The sequence below is a fragment of the Macaca fascicularis genome, chromosome 17 (assembly GCF_037993035.2).
Source record: "Macaca fascicularis isolate 582-1 chromosome 17, T2T-MFA8v1.1".
Taxonomy (NCBI): Eukaryota; Metazoa; Chordata; class Mammalia; order Primates; family Cercopithecidae; genus Macaca; species Macaca fascicularis.
Window position 1 is genome coordinate 31839820 of NC_088391.1, and position 20121 is coordinate 31859940.

General features: G+C 39.2%; 1 long non-coding RNA gene across 2 annotated transcripts; it reads left to right on the plus strand.

The window, feature by feature from the left end:
- Positions 1–8203: 8203 nt before the first annotated feature.
- On the plus strand, positions 8204–19579 carry LOC141406939 (uncharacterized). 2 transcript variants are annotated; one of them, XR_012427003.1, is made up of 2 exons: positions 8204–8345; positions 15795–19579. It is a non-coding gene; the product is annotated as an uncharacterized lncRNA (long non-coding RNA). The 2 variants fall into 2 exon arrangements; XR_012427004.1 differs by having other exon boundaries at positions 16234–19579.
- The last annotated feature ends 542 nt before the right edge of the window (positions 19580–20121 follow it).

A 20121-nucleotide genomic window follows, 5' to 3' on the forward strand; every position in this document is an offset into this window, starting at 1 on the left:
TCTGCTGGGTTTTGTTTGTGTAGTTTGGTTTTACCTTAACTGTAGATTTACCTTATTGTGTGTGTGTATTATTGCTGTTGGATACTGTGAGCATTATGAACGCATTTACATCTGTGTTCTTACTCTCTGTATACCACTTCCTAGAGAGGGAACCATGTGCTGGATTTAGCCAGCCATTTTTCTATACCTTAAATCAAACTGGGCCATGCTTCACATCTACCCACAGTGAATAGGGGTCCTTTGATTTAGAATAAGTAGAGCTGGCCGGGCGCGGTGGCTCAAGCCTGTAATCCCAGCACTTTGGGAGGCCGAGACGGGCGGATCACGAGGTCAGGAGATCGAGACCATCCTGGCTAATACGGTGAAACCCCGTCTCTACTAAAAAATACAAAAAACTAGCCGGGCGAGGTGGCGGGCGCCTGTAGTCCCAGCTACTCGGGAGGCTGAGGCAGGAGAATGGTGGGAACCCGGGAGGCGGAGCTTGCAGTGAGCCGAGATCCGGCCACTGCACTCCAGCCTGGGCGACAGAGCGAGACTCGTCTCAAAACAAAACAAAACAAAACAAAACAAAGAATAAGTAGAGCTGACTGAATTCTGAACAAACGAATATTTTGTGAGGAACATTATTTTTCATTTTAAATATAAATGCCTAATACCGTGTATTCATTTACCCTTTATATCTCTGTACATGCTTATCTTTTGTTACACCTTAGAAATGACCCACCATCAACGAAAAGAAAGAAAGGCGTAGGCCCGGCGTGGTGGCTCACACCTGTAATCCCAGCAATTTAGAGGGCCGAGGCAGGCAGATCATGAGGTCAGGAGTTCGAGACCAGCCTGGCTAACATGGTGAAATCCCTTCTCTGCTAAAAATACAAAAATTAGCTAGATGTGGTGGTGAGCGCCTGCAATCCCAGGGACTCAGGAGGCTGAGGCAGGAGAATTGCTTGAATCTGGGAGGCGGAGGTTGCAGTGAGCCAAGATCATGCCACTGCACCCTATACCTTAAAATGGTAGATTATTTGTGGCCATTTGAAATTACTGATTTGAAGTTCTTAAAGATGCCGAGCCATGTCTTACATAGTTATTTTAGAATCTAAAGTTGTTCTGTATTTACATAAAGTTTCTATTCTTTCTCTCCTTTAAACCCTGAAAGTGGTAGTTGCGAAGGAGGACCCAGATATTTGGCATGGCTTGACAAAAATTAACTTGTCTTTTATTTATTTATTTATTTGTTTGTTTATTAATTAATTAATTAATTTATTTATTTATGAGACAGTCTCACTCTGTCTCCCAGGCTGGAGTGCAGTGGCGCCATCTCGGCTCACTGCAACCTCTGCCTCCTGGGTTCTAGTGATTCCCCTGGCAGCCTCCCCAGTAGCTGGGATTATAGGCACGTGCCACCACACCCAGCTAATTTTTGTATTTTTAGTAGAAATGGGGTTTCACCATGTTGGCCAGGCTGGTAACTCCTGACCTCAAGTGATCTGCCCACCTCGGCCTTCCAAAGTGCTGGGATTACAGGCGTGAATCACCTCACCTGGCCTAACCTGTCTTTATACTTGGATATGCTCGCAATTGGAGTGTTTTCAATACATTGTGTATTCCGTAGATTTGTTTTAAGTAAAATCAGGCACTTGAGTTAACTCCTGGGTGTTAAATTACTGATTTATAGAGGAAAGTTGGAAAAGGTGGTCAGCAGTTAACACAGGAAGTTCAAGAGTTTATGGTGACTTTGGAATATTATTTGAATTACTAATTTAAAGTGATTTAGTATCTGTTAGATATTGTTGAATAAAGTAGAAAGTGTTCTTGGAGTTTTACTTTAGAATATTTGAGTCACTTAATACTCAAGAAAATTGAACTTATTCGTATTGCATATAATACTGTGCAACTACATCGGGATGGCATATTTGATTTTTAATATTAGATATTTAATATTTTGAAAATTAAGTGGCAAAGGAGAAGCTAAAACAAGTAGGAAAGGGGTTCCTGTGCCTTCAGTGTGTTAAGAAGCCAGCTAAAGGGGAGTAAGGGGAAGCAGTGGTGTGATGCCAAGTTGTTCACGCTGCTATGACTCGGGCAGGGTCTAGGGTATCAACCCCAGACAACCCAGGCCTGGACTGATTGCTTCTGTTGGAAATTGACAGTTCACACTGGCCTGCCTCAGAATGTTGGCACTGCCACTGACTGATTCTGTGACCAGGGCATCTTTTATAGCCTCCATCAGCCTGTTTCCCCAGCTATAAAATGCTGAAAGTGAAACCTAGCTTAAATGGCTTTCTTGAGGAATAGAAAAGAAACACGTATCAACTATCTGGTACATAGTAGGTGCTCAGCAAATGTCCATTCCCTTTCTTTGTTGTACATTCCTCTCTTGAAGTTCAGTGGTTTACCAAGGCATTCCCTGTCTGCTGTGACTTACTTTAATCCACCATCCTGTTCACCGGACATACAGTTGAGGGAGAAGAATGCAAGGACTGAGGAAAGTTCTGGAGCAGAAAAGCCTTTGTTTACAAGTATCTTGGGAACCTGCTAGAGGAAAACTTGTATGACTTGAGATCACATTATTTAACGTTCATATGATATTTCCGTTTTTTCCAGTTAATTCTGTTTAGTAGAGAAAAGTAATTTAGTCTATAAAAAAAGAAGTTAAAATTTTTAAAAATAACCCTCCAGTTTATAAACTGAATTTTAATCTGCCAGTAAGTATATCCAAGTAAATATGTAAATTGATGCATAAAGCAGTTGATTATCAAGTGTGCAAGAAAATGTTACCTATTAACTCTGATATTAATTTCAATCATTAAAAATAGTCATGTAAAGAAAGTTAATTATTTTACAGAATGATTGCTTTATGAAAGGGAATGTTGTGATTTACCTACGCATTCTTTTATAATTATAATTTGTAATTAAACATTGCAGTGTTTTCTGCCCTTAAAAACAAATGTTGACTTTAACAGCTTCTTTTTAGCATAATTTTATAGTTTTTCACAACATGGAGTTTTTAAAACTTAATATAAAAGGGAACAAATAAAAATTATGGCAAATTAAGCTAATCTTTTCAATTAGATATTTTGGAAATTAAATTGCTGTAACTGATTTGTTGTATTATGAAGCAAAACTTCAAGTGAACATTTCTGTTTTCAGCCTATCAGTCCTAAAAATGTGGCAGTTTAGCTAAGACGTTTGATGTGCATCAGTGGAATTATTTTTAATTTTTATGTATAATATTTCACTGAATTTGTTTTTCATAATTTTTGTTGACAGTTTATATTCATTAAAATATATATATATATGGAAAAATATATTCACAGGGAAGAGACGTAATAGTTTTAACATTATAGCAGTTACTAAAGATAAGCACCTGAATAGGTTTGTTAAGAATAACTATTTCTCAGGTGGAAAAATATTCCATCTTTTCAGGATGTCCTTAGTGTTCTGATGGTGTAATAGTTGGATATTTTAATATTCCCGCCTGTCATTGGCCTGGATTCGAATCATGAATGTGGCGGTTGTTAGAAGGAAAACTTGGGACTGTAACGTCCCCCAAATTGGGAAGGCATCGAGAGACCAAAGAATAATTTGGGCAAGTCCAGCTTGATGAATAGATGAGTTTACTAGGATTTACATACTGGACTTTTCTAGGCAGCTCTGGAGTCAACCTGCCTCTTATCTCTAAGCTGTTTTTAAGCTTATATTCTGGCTATTTGCCTACTGTGTGTGCACGATGAGACTGTTTTGCTTGATATGTTTTGAGGTATGCCCTGGGATATTTGGGTTCTCAGGGACACCTGCCCCTCAGCTAGGCATTATGGTCTTGGCTCCCTGCCGAGCCTTCAGGGTTCAAGCAACACATATACACTCTTCAGTAACCTGGTGGGGGACATACCACACTACAGTTGTTGATATTGCTAGTTGTGGTTCGGTTTCCCCCTTGAAATGTTGCATTCTGTGAGACAATGGGAGGTAAGTACTACCAATTACATGAATCCAGAGGTCCAGATTAGCCATTAATTTGGGTTAGAACATTATTAATCACCTATCATTTGCAGCGTATCTCTATGCTATTACATAAAGATATACTGGTTCCTGCCCCTAGGCAGCTTGCTATCTAGAAGAGGAGCTAGCATTTATAAAATAACTTATTGAAGTGATTTAGTGATTGTTCAGGAGATGGGAAGAACATTGAAGGAATATAACAGACTTGTAGTGTTTTTTTCTTAACACATGGTTGGTCTTTGTTCTCTATTCTTCCCCTTTTCTTTGGCTAAGAAATTTACCATTTTAAGTCTAAAAGAGAAATGAGTGTCCTCTTGCTTGACATTAAATTTGGTTTACTAGTAATATAAATGAAGAAACTCAATACAGATGTTCTCCAGAGTGTAAGTGATGAGCATTTCTATGAATAGAAGTTAGTTTTTTGGATTTTGGTAGAAATAATGTTGTATATGGACTTAGGAGGCTGAGACAACAGGGTGGCTTGAGATTAGGAGTTCAAGACCAGCCTGAGCAGCATAGTGAGATCCTTTCTCTAAAAAATAGAAAAAAATTATCTGGGTATGGTGGTGCATGCCTATAGTCCTAGCGACCTGGGAGGTTGAGGTGGGAGGATCACTGGAGCCCCGAATTCGATGCTGCAGTGAGCTACGATTGTGCCATAACACTCCAGCCTAAGTGACAGAGCGAGATCCCCTCTCAAAGGGGGGAAAAATGTTATATGTGATAGATAAGTTCCTAGGCCAGCCTCTAATGGCTCACTTAATCTTTCTAGCAGTTACTTATATGAACTTCTGATTTTCCCCCTATTTAATAAACTATATTAGAGGCTAGATCTCATTCATGACTGTATACCCTGTAGCATCTACTCATGTGGATTACAGATCACAGAAACTAGTTATCTTAAATCTTAAATTCTTTTTTGAACAAACTGTACTATAAAATATACATCTCTAAAGGAAAGTAGTTAATTCAGTTAACGTTTGTTCATTAGAACTGAAGGTGAAGCTAAAAGAACAACCCCCTTGTATTACAAAAACTGCATTCTGTTGTGTATGATAAAAAGGAAATGCAAAATGCATAGGGACAATGAATCACCTCTCCCCTGCTCAAATCGTGTCCGTTAAGTATGCATCAGAAAGGAATTTTTTGTCAGGGCAGCTACTGTTGTCCAGCCAAGACACTTGGATTCTTGAAGGAGCCAGCTTGCTTTTTAAAATAATCTTACTTCTAAAACTGAAATTAGTTGGCAAGGAGGCATTGAAATTTTATGTATTTTATAAAACAGTATCAAATGATTATACTGTAGTGAGGAAAGTAGCACACAAATTTATGTAATAATTTACTCTAATGAAGGTACTGTTTGTGCTATACTTTCATGAGTCTAAAGAATGATTTTGTTTCCAGTTAAGTACAAGAATAGCAAAATATGGAAACTTAAATTTAGCAGTTGTTCACTGTTGTTATATTGCCATCCCAAAGAATGCTGGAAATATAGTTGGCATTCAGTAATTTTTTTATTGACCGATTGAATGAGTTATTCTGTTCCATGATTCCCACGTCTTGTTCCCCACTAAATTCTTACACTGCTACAAAGGATATAGTCATAGGCCCTACTGGTTATCCTAGAGTCGACAGGCAGTAGGCAGTATAGCTTAACAGAAAGAGTGTTGGTGTTGTGTAGAACTGGATTCAAATTCCGATTCTGCTGCACTTACGTTTCCCCAACTGTAAAATAAAGGTTGGTACATACATCTCCAGGATTAAATGAGGTCATCTGAGAAGTGTGAGGCACAGTGCCTGGAACATAGTACACATTTAATAAATGTTTGCAACTATTAGCAAGTGTAAAAACATGATGATCCTAATGATGATAGAAAAGACATAGGTTGGTCAATGTCCACCAAGTAAAAGATAACTGAGATAGTTATATTATTGATGTGATTGCTCTGTAAATGTGGCTAACAATTGTAATAGTTACTCAGTATCAGATGATCTAGGCCAAAATACTTAATATCTACTAGTCAGCATGTGGTTAGACACATCTCTGCACACAAAGGCTTATAGAAACAGATTCAGAAAAAGCAAATAGATAAAATAAGGCTTACCCACGTGGAAGAGTAAATGAGCTAGCCATTTGTTGACATGCTTTAGGGGGCTTGACAAAAGTGTATAAACAGGTAGGCTGGAGGATAAATCATATGCAATGTATACCTCTAGCCCAGAAAGATAAAAAATGTTTGAAAAATTAATTAAGGACCAACAATTAGGGAAAAAAGTAGCCAAGGGATAGATATTGATATTCGTTTTCCTTTTACAACTTTATTAAGTTATTTGTGTGCAACAAACTGCACACATTTAAAGTATGTAACTCGACTAGTTTTAACAAATAGATACACCCATGAAACTGCCACTTTCAATTGTGAACATTTTCATAACCCTTAAAAGTTTCCTTATATCCTTTTACAGTACACACACACACACACACACACACACACACAGGCACACAATGCCGGCAACCATTGATCTGCTTTCTGTTAAAATAGATTAGGTTGCATCTCTTAGAATTGTACATAAATGAAATCACACAGTATGAACTCTTTTGCGTCTGGCTTCTTTCACTCAGCTAATGAGTTGAGATTCATCCATGTTGTTCCATATACTACTAATGCATTTTTATTACTGAATAGTATACAGTTGTATGGCTGTATTACTTTTTTTTTTTTTGAGACGGAGTCTCGCTCTGTAGCTCAGGCTGGGGTGCAGCGGCGCGATCTCGGCTTACTGCAACCTTCGCCTCCTGGGTCCTGGTTGAAGCATTTCTCCTGCCTCAGTCTCTGAGTAGCTGCCATATCATGCCCAGCTAATTTTTGTATGTTTAGTAGAGACGGGGTGTCGCCATGTTGGTCAGGCTGTTCTTGAGCTCTTGACCTCATGATCCGTCTTGACCTCACGATCCCTCGGCCTCCCAAAGTGCTGGGATTACAGCTGCGAGCCACCGTGCCCTGCCGATGTATTACATTTTTGTACCTATTCACCTGTTAGTGGATATTTGGATTGTTTCCCAAATTACAACCCACGTTTGGCTGTTACAGAGACAGCTGCCATGAACTTTCGTGTACAAGTCTTTGTATGGACATGTATTATCTCTTGGGTAAATATCCAGGAATGAAATAACTATGATGAATAATAGATGTATTTTTAACTTTTTAAGAAGCCATCAAGCTGTTTTCCAAGATGTTTGTACCATTTTATGTTCCCAGCAGCAGTAACTGGTGGGAATATGGCTCATTCTCAGAAGATGATCTGAAATTTCAAAAGTAAAAAAGTTATTGAAACGTAATGTGATGGTGGTAATTAGCCAACTCATAGGGTTGATTGTGAGGATTAAATGTACTAATGCATAAAAAACATTTAAGCAAAGAGGAAGTACTCAGTGTTCATTAGCAGTTTTATTGTTATTCTGTTGATCTAACAACTTTGGTTGTGAACAGTAGTACATTAGTGACTAATTTTGATAGAGTAAAAAGTAAACAGCCTAGATTTTAAAAATCAAAGTCACATATTGTATAAAAATATTCATATTCATAAAAATACCTTTAAACAAAATACAAATTTATTTATTTTTTTCCAGTAGAAGGGGTAGTGATTACCTGACATTGTGGTAAAACCAAAGTTAAGCTTGCCATTATTATAGTTGTAGTATGTGTGTGTATATGTATGTATGTATGTATGTATTTATTTATTTTGAGACAGAGTCTCGCTCTGTCACCCAGGCCGGAGTGCAGTGGCCCGATCTTGGCTTACTGTAACCTCCGCCTCCCGGGTTCAAGCGATTATCCTGCCTCAGCCTCCCAAGAAGCTGGTATTACAGGTGCGCACCACTGTGCCCAGCTAATTTTTTGTATTTTTAGTAGAGATGGGGTTTCACCATGTTGGTCAGGCTGGTATTGAACTCCTGATCTCCCCACCTTGGCTTCCCAAAGTGCTGGGATTACAGGTGTGAGCCACTGTGCCCAGCCTAGTTATAATCTTTACTATAATTTTTGTTGCTGTTATCTCTCAGTGAGTAACTTTTTGTTATATACTGTAATTATGAGTGTCAAGTTATGAAAAATACACGATCAATCCAGGATTGGTTATAACATTTTTTAAAAAGATATTTACATTGACTTGTTCTTATTTAAAATGTCTTATTATACAGACACATCACCTTCACTTTGGGATATGGAATTTGATAAGCAGTTAGCCACAGAATATGAACAACCCCTTTAAAATGAGATTGGAGTGCTGATCCAGTGGACAAAAGAGGGGAAACTGAGAGTTCCCGATTGACAATGAAGCAGGTAAGTGTTAATTGCCGGGGTTTATAAAATTCATTGATTGAGATTATTTCTGTCAGATATTCACTTTTAGAGTGTAGATACTTAGATGAATTTCAAAACACTCTGTCGATATCTTCACGGTGTCCTAAAGACAATAAGTTGCAGCAGAATGCATGCAATATAATAGAATTTTATAAAATTCAAAAACCAAATTTTGAATATACTTTGTTAGCTCTAAAGGTGATAAAACTATAAAGAAAATGATCAACATAACACGGTATTTCAGGAAGGCAGAGTAATTGAGGAGGGACACCCAGGGGCTTCGACAGTACTACATTCTGTTCCTCAAGTTGGACGGCAGGTTCACAGGTGGTCATTTCATCATGCCTTTATGTTATTATATGTTGTATATATTATACTATAATATGTGTTGTCCATATTATAATTATACATGATATTCTTTTGTTTGTAACAATGTTTCATAATATTTTAAGGAATGAATGGAAATGGCACATAATGAAGATACGCAGTGCCTAGCCATCAGTAGGGTCCCAGCGTTATCAGATTCCAGGATAATTCCTATACAAAAACAAGCAAAAAAAGGACATGTTATTTAGAATGAAAAGACCATCCATATTCTAATAAACTGAGACAATCAAATAGGGAATCTCTCTTTTAAGGGTGGTATTTGTTATATGCTTGGAAGTGTTTTGAAGTAGAAATTTGTTGTAAATAAATCTCCTTATTAATAGGAAAGTATAAGCTTCCTTTTAATGTCCATTATCCCTACCAAGAAATTAAAAATCCTGGAGGTTAGTATGGCTTATGAACTCACTTACTTGCTTATTAATGACACGTGGATTTACCCTCTTAGGGGATGACCATGGGTATTTTAAAAGATAAGAAATTTGCTGAGAATTTCTTAAATTTTTCTGATTTTTACTAGCCAGTGAGGACATTGTCCCTTTTTTGCAGGTAGCTTTGAAAGATGATGATACCTCCACAGTTGAGACCATGTTGTTAAAACATCCTTTATTTAACCATTTACACATTTGGTTCTAAAGAATGTATTATCCTTAGATTCTTGGTTCTAAAGAATGTATTGTCTTAAGATTCTTGTGTTATTACTATTCTTAAAATTGCTCTAAAACTTGCTGAGGTAATCAGCTTTACATTCTGTAAAAACAGATAACAAAACCCTCTTAATCTTGAAGGTGCTTTTAAAGTTCATGTATTTATACATGTATGCAAATTGGCTATTAAATTGGGAAGATTTTATTCTAAGTAACCAAATCTTAAGGAGCTAAAGCAAACCTGCTTTGTAAAATGTATTAATTCCAGGACTAAGCAATTTCTGAAAACAGATCGATTTACTGTGCTGCTTAATATTTCCTCAAACCAGAATACAAGCGATAGTGGCAGAGGGAGGAAGTAACTCACACCAGGAAGAACAAACAGCTGCTGGAATACGCTTGTGGTTTAGAGCTTCTTTTAAAAATCCTGTCAGCTGCAAAGAAAGGAAGGACTAATATTTTCCATGATGTCAGTAACATCTTTATGAAGATGCTCCTTTTGAATGTGGTACAGGAAGTTGGAAAACACTTAGGCATAGTATCTGGCATAGTGCCCCTTAGGGAGCACTTCATATACAGACGGTCCGGGACTTAGGATGGTTTGACTTAAAATTTTTTGACTTTATGATGGTTCCAAAGGTGATGCACATTCAGAAGAAAGCGAACTTTGAGTCCCCATACAACTATCCTGTTTTTCATGTTTAGGACGTTGTTCCCATAAATTACATGAGGTATTCAACCCTCTATAATAAAAAATAATTTATGTTAGATGATTTTGCTCAAATGTAGATTAGTGTAAGTCTTCTGAGTACGTTTAAGGTAGGTTAGTCTAAGCTCTGATGCTCAGTAGGTTAGGTGTATTGAAGGCATTTTGACTTACGATAATTTCCCCTCCCAATAAACCCATTGTAAGTCGAGAAGCACCTGTAGAGATCTACCTTTACCAGTTTCAACTGTGACAAATTTAATGGAACCTGTATTGCTTTTAAATCGGAGAGCAGCAGCAGGTCTGAAATAAATACTGCAGTTAGCTTTGTGTTCTTCACTATTTATTGAACAGTTCAGAGGGCAAGGAAGCAAAGAGAAGCACTCTTGAGTGTGTCTTTGCTTGCCAACTCCTGGCCTTCCTTTATTTTTCTCTCGTTTTTTCTGTTCTCTTCTCTCTTTGACCCTGTCTCAATAAATAAATAAATAAATAAATAAATAAATAAATAAAAATATCCCTTGGGAATACGTAGTATTTGTATATGGAAAACCTCAATGCCTTTCTTGCTACCTGTAGGATAAAGTCCAGAATCCTTAGCTTAACGTTCAAATTTCTCCATCAAACTGGGTTCCTAGGCCGACTATTGCAGAGTTAATGTTGTTCTTGTTTTTTTGTTTGTTTGTTTTTGTTTGTTTGTTTTGAGATAGTGTCTTGCTCTGTTACCCAGTCTAGAGTGCAGTGGCACAGTCTTGGCTCACAGCAAGTGTCACCTCCCAGGGCTCAAGCAGTCCTCTCATTTCAGCCTGCCGAGTTGCTGGGACCACAGGCCTGCACCATACCTGGCTAATAGATGTGTGTATTTTTTGTAGAAAGGGGTTTTCACCATGTTTCCCTGTCTGGTGTCCAACTCCTGGGCTCAAGGGATCCACCCCTCCTTGGCTTCCCAAAGTGGTGGGATTACAGGCGTGAGCCATTGCACCCAGCTGATGTTTTTCTTAAAATGCGAATTCTTTGGCTCCACCCCATACCTACTGAATTTGTCTCTCATGGGAAAGCTGTACAGGTTGTATTTTTAACTAGTATTGTTTATTTCTTGCTACTCAGAGTGGTCCCAAATTAGCATCAGCATCACTGGAAACATTTTAGAAAAATAGAACTCCAGACCCTGCTCCAGACCTAATGAATCAGAATAATATAGACATTCAAGTTTGAAAAGCACTAGGTAATCTTAATGTACACTTGGAAGTTTAAGAATAACTGATCTGGCCCCAACCTATCATTTTAAGTTTGTCCCTCAATGTTGCTCTACATTTATTCATTTAACCAACATGTATTGGGTAAGGTATCAAGGATGGCTCCACATAGTCATGGAACTTGTGGTACAAAGTTGACAGAATATAATGTCTGCCCTCCAGAGACACACTGGGGTTAACCAGGGAAGTTGCTTACTGCTGCGTGTGACCAGCCAGTGACTCTCACCATCCATTTAGACGAAAGGGATCAGTATTTTGGGCACAGCCATAACCCATTCATAGTACATTAGTTGGGGAGCTCTGCCTTATGTCCTGGTATTTCTTAAGATTCCATTCTTGGCTTTCTTCCCACTGCACATGCTCCTTTGAGAATCTCATCTATTTCCATGGCTCAGTCACATCTGAGATCCACATCCCATCAATCATGCAGCCCAGGTAATTTACCTCCTCAAAAGCTTTTAATGTGTCATTCATCTTCATGTTTCTACCTTAGTTTAAGTTACCATGATTTCTTACCAGGAATATGCAAACTTCTGAACAGGGTTTACAAGGACCAGCATGATCTGTCCCTATATTACGTCTTGACTCTCTGTAGCCCTAACATAATCTAGTCATCAGCTCCTGAATAGGACATGGCTCTCAGTACTTGGCCTCTCCACACCAAATCATTAACTCAACATTGTTTATTAAGGAAGGACCTGTGATGCTATTGTCACTGTCCTTAACCTGTAAACTTGCTGCCTTCCTCACTTTCCATTTATTCTTTAACCCGCTGTAGTATTGCATTTGACTTATTACCCTGAAGTTGTTGTTGCAAAGGTCACTAAGAGTAACCAATTTCCATATCGCTGAATCCCATCCTTCCTTCTCTTCCTGGACCTCTTGATCAATTGATAACCTTTCATAACTCACTTTTCTTCTAAACCCTCTATTGCCTTCAGTTTTGCCCAATCTGAAGTGCCCAACTCTCCTATCCTCCTGCTTCTGTAATATTTTCCCCCTTTTACCATGTAAAAAATAATTTCCTAATGTTCCCTTTGGGTTGCTCCAGAGACTTTTTCAAAGATTGGAGTTCTCCCAAGTTTTGTCTAAAGGTCACTGTTCTTATTCTCTGCTTTCAACTTGTCCGCTTCCAATCTGTTCTCCCCAATGCAACAGGAGTGTCGGTCTAATTATGTCAAGCCTTCAGTGGTTTTTTTAGTCTTTTCAAATGGAGTTGAGGCCCTATGTGGTCTCACCTCTTCTTTATTTCACCAGCCTTATGATCAAATTCTACACTCCCAGACATAATAGCAATTAGAATAAGAATGCTTTCAATTGCAAGAAGCAAACAGAAAAACCTAACTGAAAATTATGAAATAACACAAAACAAAAAGTCAAGAGTTTGGAGGCTTCTGGGTTGGTTAACTCAGGAGCTCAGTGGTAACACTGAGGAACCAGGTTTCTCCATCCTTCTGCTTTCACTTTCCTTGGGATATTAGTTTGGTCTTCCAGGATGGCTACTGCTAAAGGTAGCTGCAGTAATTTATTCTATGTTTCTGTTTATCAATAAGGAGACCTTTCCCAGAATCCCTGAGCAGATATCTCATGCATGGCCTAAATGGCTAGATTAGTTATATACCCCTTCGTAAACCATATTGTTGGCCATAATGGCCACTGTGGGGTTGGGGATCCCAATAGTGTGGATTGTGGGATTACCACAAATGACTTAGTCATGTGCTGGAGAAACAAAATTGGGGCTCCACAGCAAGGAAGAAGGGAGGAGAAGTGAAGTATCCTACTGTTAGGTATACTTGTCCTTCCTGTACATACACTGAAAAATGTTCATGCCCATATGAAAAATGTATTTGTTTCCCAAAGAGAATCAGCCAGAATCTCATCCAGATACTCTATCCAGCTTCATGTCTAAGATCTCTGGTGGAATACACAGGCTGCTTTTTCAACTGGTGGCTGTGGCTCTCTGGTGTTCTGTCCTCAACAGCCACATCTAATATGAGCACTGGGAAGACTCTTTCTAAGGCTGCTCAGCTTTAGAGTACATTTCTTGATTGTGTGACCTTGGTGTCCTGTCTCAGAGTCACTAGTTTCCTAGCCCGAAACAGTTGTGTCTCTGCCCTCCATCCTGCCTTTCCCACTCAGCCAGTTACACACCATTCCAGGTCTGTTTAGTAGTACTCCACTTCCAAATACCAAATTGTCTGTCAGTTTGGATTTTTAGTCATAAGCAACAGAGATGGATTCTGGTTTTCAGCATAAGATAAATTGTATTAGAAGAAGATTGTGCTGCTCGCTGAATGGCCAAAAGGACTAGAGAATCAGCATCAGTCTGAGCCACACGGCTGGGAATAAATCCTGGAACTATACTGCATAACTGGTTGGGTGAGGAGATTGTAGCCGCTGTTGCCAAGCACTGACACACTGCTTTGTAATACTATCTGCTGCTTTGGGAATTTAATCTTGACACATGTGCTACTGCATCTGGAGAGGATACACTAAGGTCCTTCCTTGATTTATTGTTGTTAACTAGCTACCAATTTTAAAGTATGTACAAGTTCAACTTAAGTCGTTTGCATTTTCAGCTTTTATAAAGGGAGACTGGCTCAGTGGGAAGACTCAAGGAATTCCCCAAACATAAGAAAGAGCTGAATTCTAAATAACCCAAAAGAAAGACCTACTTAAGGACAAATCCAGGTTTTGTGGGGCCAAAATTTACACAATTTGGTGGGGTTGTGGGAGTGGGGAGGGGATTTATTTAGGAAAAATACATACAAAATTATATTAACAAATTAGATAGAGGGTTTGAAAGGGCTTTTGCAAATAAACATCCCTGAAGCTGTATTTCCCAAATCACTGGGCTGCCTCTGCTTTCCAGCCCACTCTGCTCAGCAGTTTGTCTCATGCTGGTTAACTCCTATATGTTCTTCAGGCTTGGGCTGAGACATTACTTCCTCTGAGCTTTCAGAATCTTCTGACTGCTCTCACAGAACCCTTTACTCTCTCCCATTTAGACATATATGACACTGCAATAACTGCCTGTTGGTATGTGTGATTCCAACACTAGATTATTAAGCACCAAGATTGCAGTCATTTTAGTATCCCTAATACCTCACATAATATCTATACGTAGTAGGGATTCAATATTTATTAAGTGAAAAAACTAAATTTTCTTCTTGCCTTTTTTTTTTTTCTTTTTTGACACAGGGTCTCGCTATGTTGCCTAGGTTGGAGTGCAGTGGCATAGTAACGGTTCACTGCAGCCTCGACCTGGGCTCAAGCAATCCTCCCACCTCAGCCTCAGGAGTAGTTGGGACTACAGGCATGCACCACCACATCTGGCTAATGTATTTTGTAGAGACAGTGTTTTACCGTATTGCCCAGGCTGGTCTCGAACTCCTAGACTCAAGGGATGCTCCTGCTTTGGCCTCCCAAAGTGATGGGATTACAGGTGTGAGCCACTATGCCTGGCCTCCTTGTGCTAGTGTTCTCATGTTGCTTACCACCGTCCATATGCTTATGACTATCAACTCTTATCTACAGCTCTAAATGTGTTTTAAAAAATAGCTTTAGGCCGGGCGTGGTGGCTCACGCCTGTAATCCCAGCACTTTGGGAGGCTGAGGTGGACAGATCACGAGGTCAGGAGATGGAGACCATCCTGGCTACGGTGAAACCCCATGTCTATTAAAAACACAAAAAATTAGCTGGGTGTGGTGGTGGGCGCCTATAGTCCCAGCTACTTGGGAGACTGAGGCAGGAGACTGGCGTGAACCTGGGAGGTGGAGCTTGCAGTGAGCTGAGATCTCACCACTGCACTCCAGCCTGGGTGACAGAGTGAGACTCCATCTCAAAAAAAAAAAAAAAAAAAAACTTATAGGGCTATAATTGACATAAAGCAAACCACACACATTATTTAAAGTGTACATTTTGAAGTGTTACATATGTATACACTCGTAAAATCATCACCATAATCAAGATAGTGAACATACCTATTACCCCAGTATGTTTCCTAATGCCCCTTTTATTCTTAAAATTCCACCCTGCTCTCCAACCCCCACCCCCACCCAGTAAACCACTGATCTGTTGTCTGTCATACAGATGAGTTTTAAAATTTTTCAGGATTTTATATAAATGGAATCATACAAAATAATACTATTTTTGTCTGGTTTCTTTCACTTAGCATAATTTTGAGATTCATCCATGTTGTAGTGTGTAGCAATACTTCATTCCTTTTATTGCTGAGCAGTATTCCATTGTATGGCTATACTGGCTATACTACTGTTGTTTTTTGTTTGTTTGTTTTGAGACGGAGTCTCGCTCTGTGACTCAGGCGTGATCCTGGCTCACTGCAACCTCCGCCTCCTGGGTTCAAGCGATTCTCCTGCCTCAGCCTCCCGAGTAGCTGGGACTATAGGTGCATGTCACATTTTTTTGTATTTTTAGACAAGACAGAGTTGACCAGACTAGTCTCGAACTCCTGATCTTGGGTGATCCACCTGCCTCGGCCTCCCAAAGTGTGGGATTACAGGCATGAGTCACTGTGCCCGGCCAGCTGTACTACTGTTTATCCATTCACCTGTTGATGTACATTTGGGTTGTTTCCAGTTTTCAACTGTTAACCATTAAAACTGCTATAAACAGACATTCCTGTACAAACATTGCATGAACATGTTATTTCATATCTCTTGGGTGCTAATTGTGTAGCAGCAGTCTAAGTCATTTTATGGTTGTGCCTTTTTACATTCCTACCAGTGGCGTATGCGTCTTCCGGTTGCTCTACATCCTTGCCAACATGGTCAGTCTTTCTCATTTTAGCCATTTAAATGGGTGTGTAGTGGTATATGGTTGTGGTTTTAATTTCTATTTCCCTATTGACTTACAGTTTCTAAGTTTTGAGAGATCTTCAGATATTCTGGATGCAGACTCTTCATCAGAGATGTGACTGCAAATATTTTCGTAGTGTAGAATCTCTTAAATTTTGGTGAAGTCTAATTTGCAAATTTCTTCTTTTATGGATCATGCTTTTGGTGTGCTAAGAAATCTTTGTCTAACCCAAGATCACAAAGATTTTCTTCTTCTAGAAGTTTTATAGGAGTTGTAGCCCTATAATCCATTTTGAGTGAATTGTTTTACATGGTGCAAGATATACATGGAAACTCACTTTTTGGCACATGTATATCCAATCTGTTGTAAAGTCTCTCCTTTTCCACTCTTTTTTTCTCCACTGAATTACCTTTGGACCTATGTTAAAAATCAGTTGTCTACATATGGTTTGGGTCTGTTTATGGATTCTCTGTTGCATTAATCTGTCTATCTTTGCGCCAATACCACAAGGTTGACAAGTCTTGAAATCAAGTAATGTTATCTCTCCAACTTTGTTATTTTTCAAAGCTGATTTGGCTATTCTAAGTCCTTTGCATTTTCGTTTGAATTTTTTCCCCCATTTGAATTTTAGAATCAGTTTGTCAACTTCTAAAAGGGAAAAGCTCTGGGATTTTTGAATGTATTTTATTTCAGAGATGGGGTCTCTATTGTCTAGGCTGGTCTTGAACTCCTTGCCTCCAAGTGATTCTCCCGCCTCAGCCCCAACAAGAGCTGAGATTAGGCATGAGCCACCATGCCCAACTAGGGATTTTGATTAGGATCATGTTGAGTCTATAGGTCAATCTTGGAAGAACTGAGATCTCAACAATATTGAGTCTTCTTGACTCATGAATTTGGAGGAGCTCTCCATTTGTTAGTGTTCTTTAATTTCTCTCGGCAATGTTGTTGTTTTTTTTTTCTTTTTCTTTTTTTTGAGACAGAGTCTTGCTCCATTGCCCAGGCTGAAGTGCAATGGCCCGATCTCGGCTAACTGCAACCTCTGCCTCCCGGGTTCAAGCAATTCTTCTGCCTCAGCCTCCCAAGTAGGTGGAATTACAAGCACCTGCCACCACAACCAGCTAATTTGTTTTGTGTTTTTAGTAGAGATAGGGTTTCGCCATGTTGGCCAGCCTGGTCTCAAACTCCTGACCTCAGGTGATCCACCAACCTCGGCCTCCCAAAGTGCCAGGATTACAGACGTGAGCCACCGTGCCTGGCTGCAGTATTTTTTAGTTTTCAGTGCACATCTTGCATATCTTTTGTCAGATTTTTTTCAGTATTTAATATTTTGATGTTACTATAAATGTCATGGCTTTTAGCATTTTAAATTTTGATTATTACTGAGTTTGTTTTAAATCTTTTTTCTATTGAAATATAAACTTTGTAAAGTGCACAAATCTTTTTAAAATTTTCTTTTTTTAAAAAAACTTCTCTTTGGGAAAGCTTTATTGTGAAAAAGACACAAATAAGAGATTTTGTTAGATTCAGTTTGAAATTATCAAGTATAATACACTTAAGGATGGCTTCAATGTTAGACTGGGAAGGTTTTCTCTTTTAAATGAAAGGATCCTTTTCCTAGGAAGATGTTAAGTAACACAGTATAGATGACTATTTTCACTCTTCAGTTTGAAGACGAATTATCCTTCAATAAATGCCCACTTAATCCAGCATGGTTACTCCTCCCCTTCTTTAAATTACCAAAGCTAAGTACATTGGCATATTTAGTTATGTCATTTGCATATGAAAACATTTTTTTTTAAACTTTTTTTTTGAGAGAAGTCTCACTCTTGTCTCCCAGGCTTAAGTGCAATGGCTCAATCTCAGCTCACTGCAACCTCTGCTTCCTGGGTTCAAATGATTCTCCTGCCTCTGCCTCCCAAGTAGCTGGGATTAAGGCGCCTGCCACCATGGCCCCACTAATTTTTGTATTTTTTAGTAGAGACGGGGTTTCACCAAGTTGGCCAGGCTGGTCTCGAACTCCTGACCTCAGGTGATCTGCCCACCTCGGCCTCCCAAAGTGCTGGGATTACAGGCATGTAATCCTGTGCCCGGCCGAAAACATTTTATTAATGACTTCTTAAGCATTTGTCTCTCCTTCCTCCCAAGACTTCAATAAACTGATGCGAAGAATTTATGGAGAAAATTATAAAAACTTTACTGAAAGATAGATATGAGTAACTGAATGAAGCAAGCAATTACGTTCATGGATTGGAAGAGGCAATACAAGGGAAAGATATCATTTCTTCTCAAACGAATCTGCAAAATCAAAGTGAACAATTTGTTGTTGTTGTTAAGAGACTCACACTGTTATGTAGGCTGGAGTGCAGTAACACGGTAAGAGTCTCAACCTCCTGGGCTCAAGTGATCCTCCTGCTTCAGCCTCTCAAGTAGCTGAGGCACGCACAACCATCCTTGGCTAATGCTTTTTTATTTATTTTTTGTAGAGACGAGATCTCACCACCTTGCCTGGGCTGGTCTTGAACTCCTGGGCTCAAGTGATTTTTCTGCCTTGGCTTCCCAAAGTGTTGGGATTATAGGCGTGAGCGTGTACCCAGCCTGCATAAATCTTGTGCATAACTTGATAAAATTTTGTTTGAATACACTGCTGTGATTACCAGCCAGATCAAGATATGTAACATTTCCTGCATCCAAGAAGATTTCTTCATGCTCCTTTTCCCCACCCTCCCTGACAACCAGGAGGTTCCCTTATGATACCTCTCATCTAAGTGGAATCAATCATGATGTACTCTGTCTGTTTTTTTTTTTACCACAACTTAATGTATATAATGTTCATCCATATCGTTGTGTGTAGTAGTCGTTCATTGTTACTCATTGCTATATAATATTTTTTCTCCTATTTAAGGACATTTAGATTATTTCCAGTTTTTGCTACCTTGGGTAATGCTGCAGTGAATATTCTTCTACATGATCATAAATAATAAATACTCTTGGGTATATGCCCAGTGGTAGAATAATTGGGTTATGGTCTATGTATAACTAGCTTTAGTAGTGTCTGATATAGTTTGGATATGTGTCCCCACCCAAATCACATGTCAAATTGTAATCCCCAATGTCGGAGGTGGGGCCTGGTGGGAGGTAACTGGATCATAGGGGTGGGTTTCTCATGAATGGTTAAGTACCACCCCCCTTGGTACTGTCGCAACAGTGAATTCTTGTGAGATCTGGTTGTTAAAAAATGTGTACCTCCCCCCACCCTACTTGCTCCTGCCATGTAAGATGGCTGCTTTACCTTTGCCTTCTGCCTTGATTGGAAGCTTCCTGAGGTCTCTGCAAAAGTAGAAGCTGCTATGCTGCTTGTACAGTCCGCAGAACCAAGAGCCAATTAAACATTTTTTCTTTGTAAATTATCTAGTCTCAGGTATTTCTTTATAGCAATGCAAGAACAGACATATAGTACCACAGTTTTCCAAAATGATTAAACTCTCACCAGCAATATATGAAAGATATAGTTGCTGCATATCCTTGTCAATGCTTGGTATTGGAAGTCCTTTTAATTTAAGCCATTCTGGTGGTAGTCTTGGTAACTCATTGATTTCAATGTCCATAATATATAGAACTTTTTCTCATGTTGGGCCTATAGGTCAGTCTTGGAATTCACCCTTTCAGAGGCCATACATTTATGTGTATTGGTGCATGGCAGAGGCTGGTGTACACACATTAGTGCAGAGCCATAACTGGAGCATACCTGAGACTAACCCTGTGGTCTAAGAAGAACCTACGTTTGGAGTCCTGGGCTGAGGAATCCAGGAATAGCCAACCCAGAGATTCACTCCTTATCTATGAAGGACATCCACATCCCTGGCCCATATCTTAGGCTGTACAGGAAATCAAGGCCCTTTGTTTTTGGGTTAAATGGAGGTTGCTAGGAGGGTGCTAAGTGAAAATG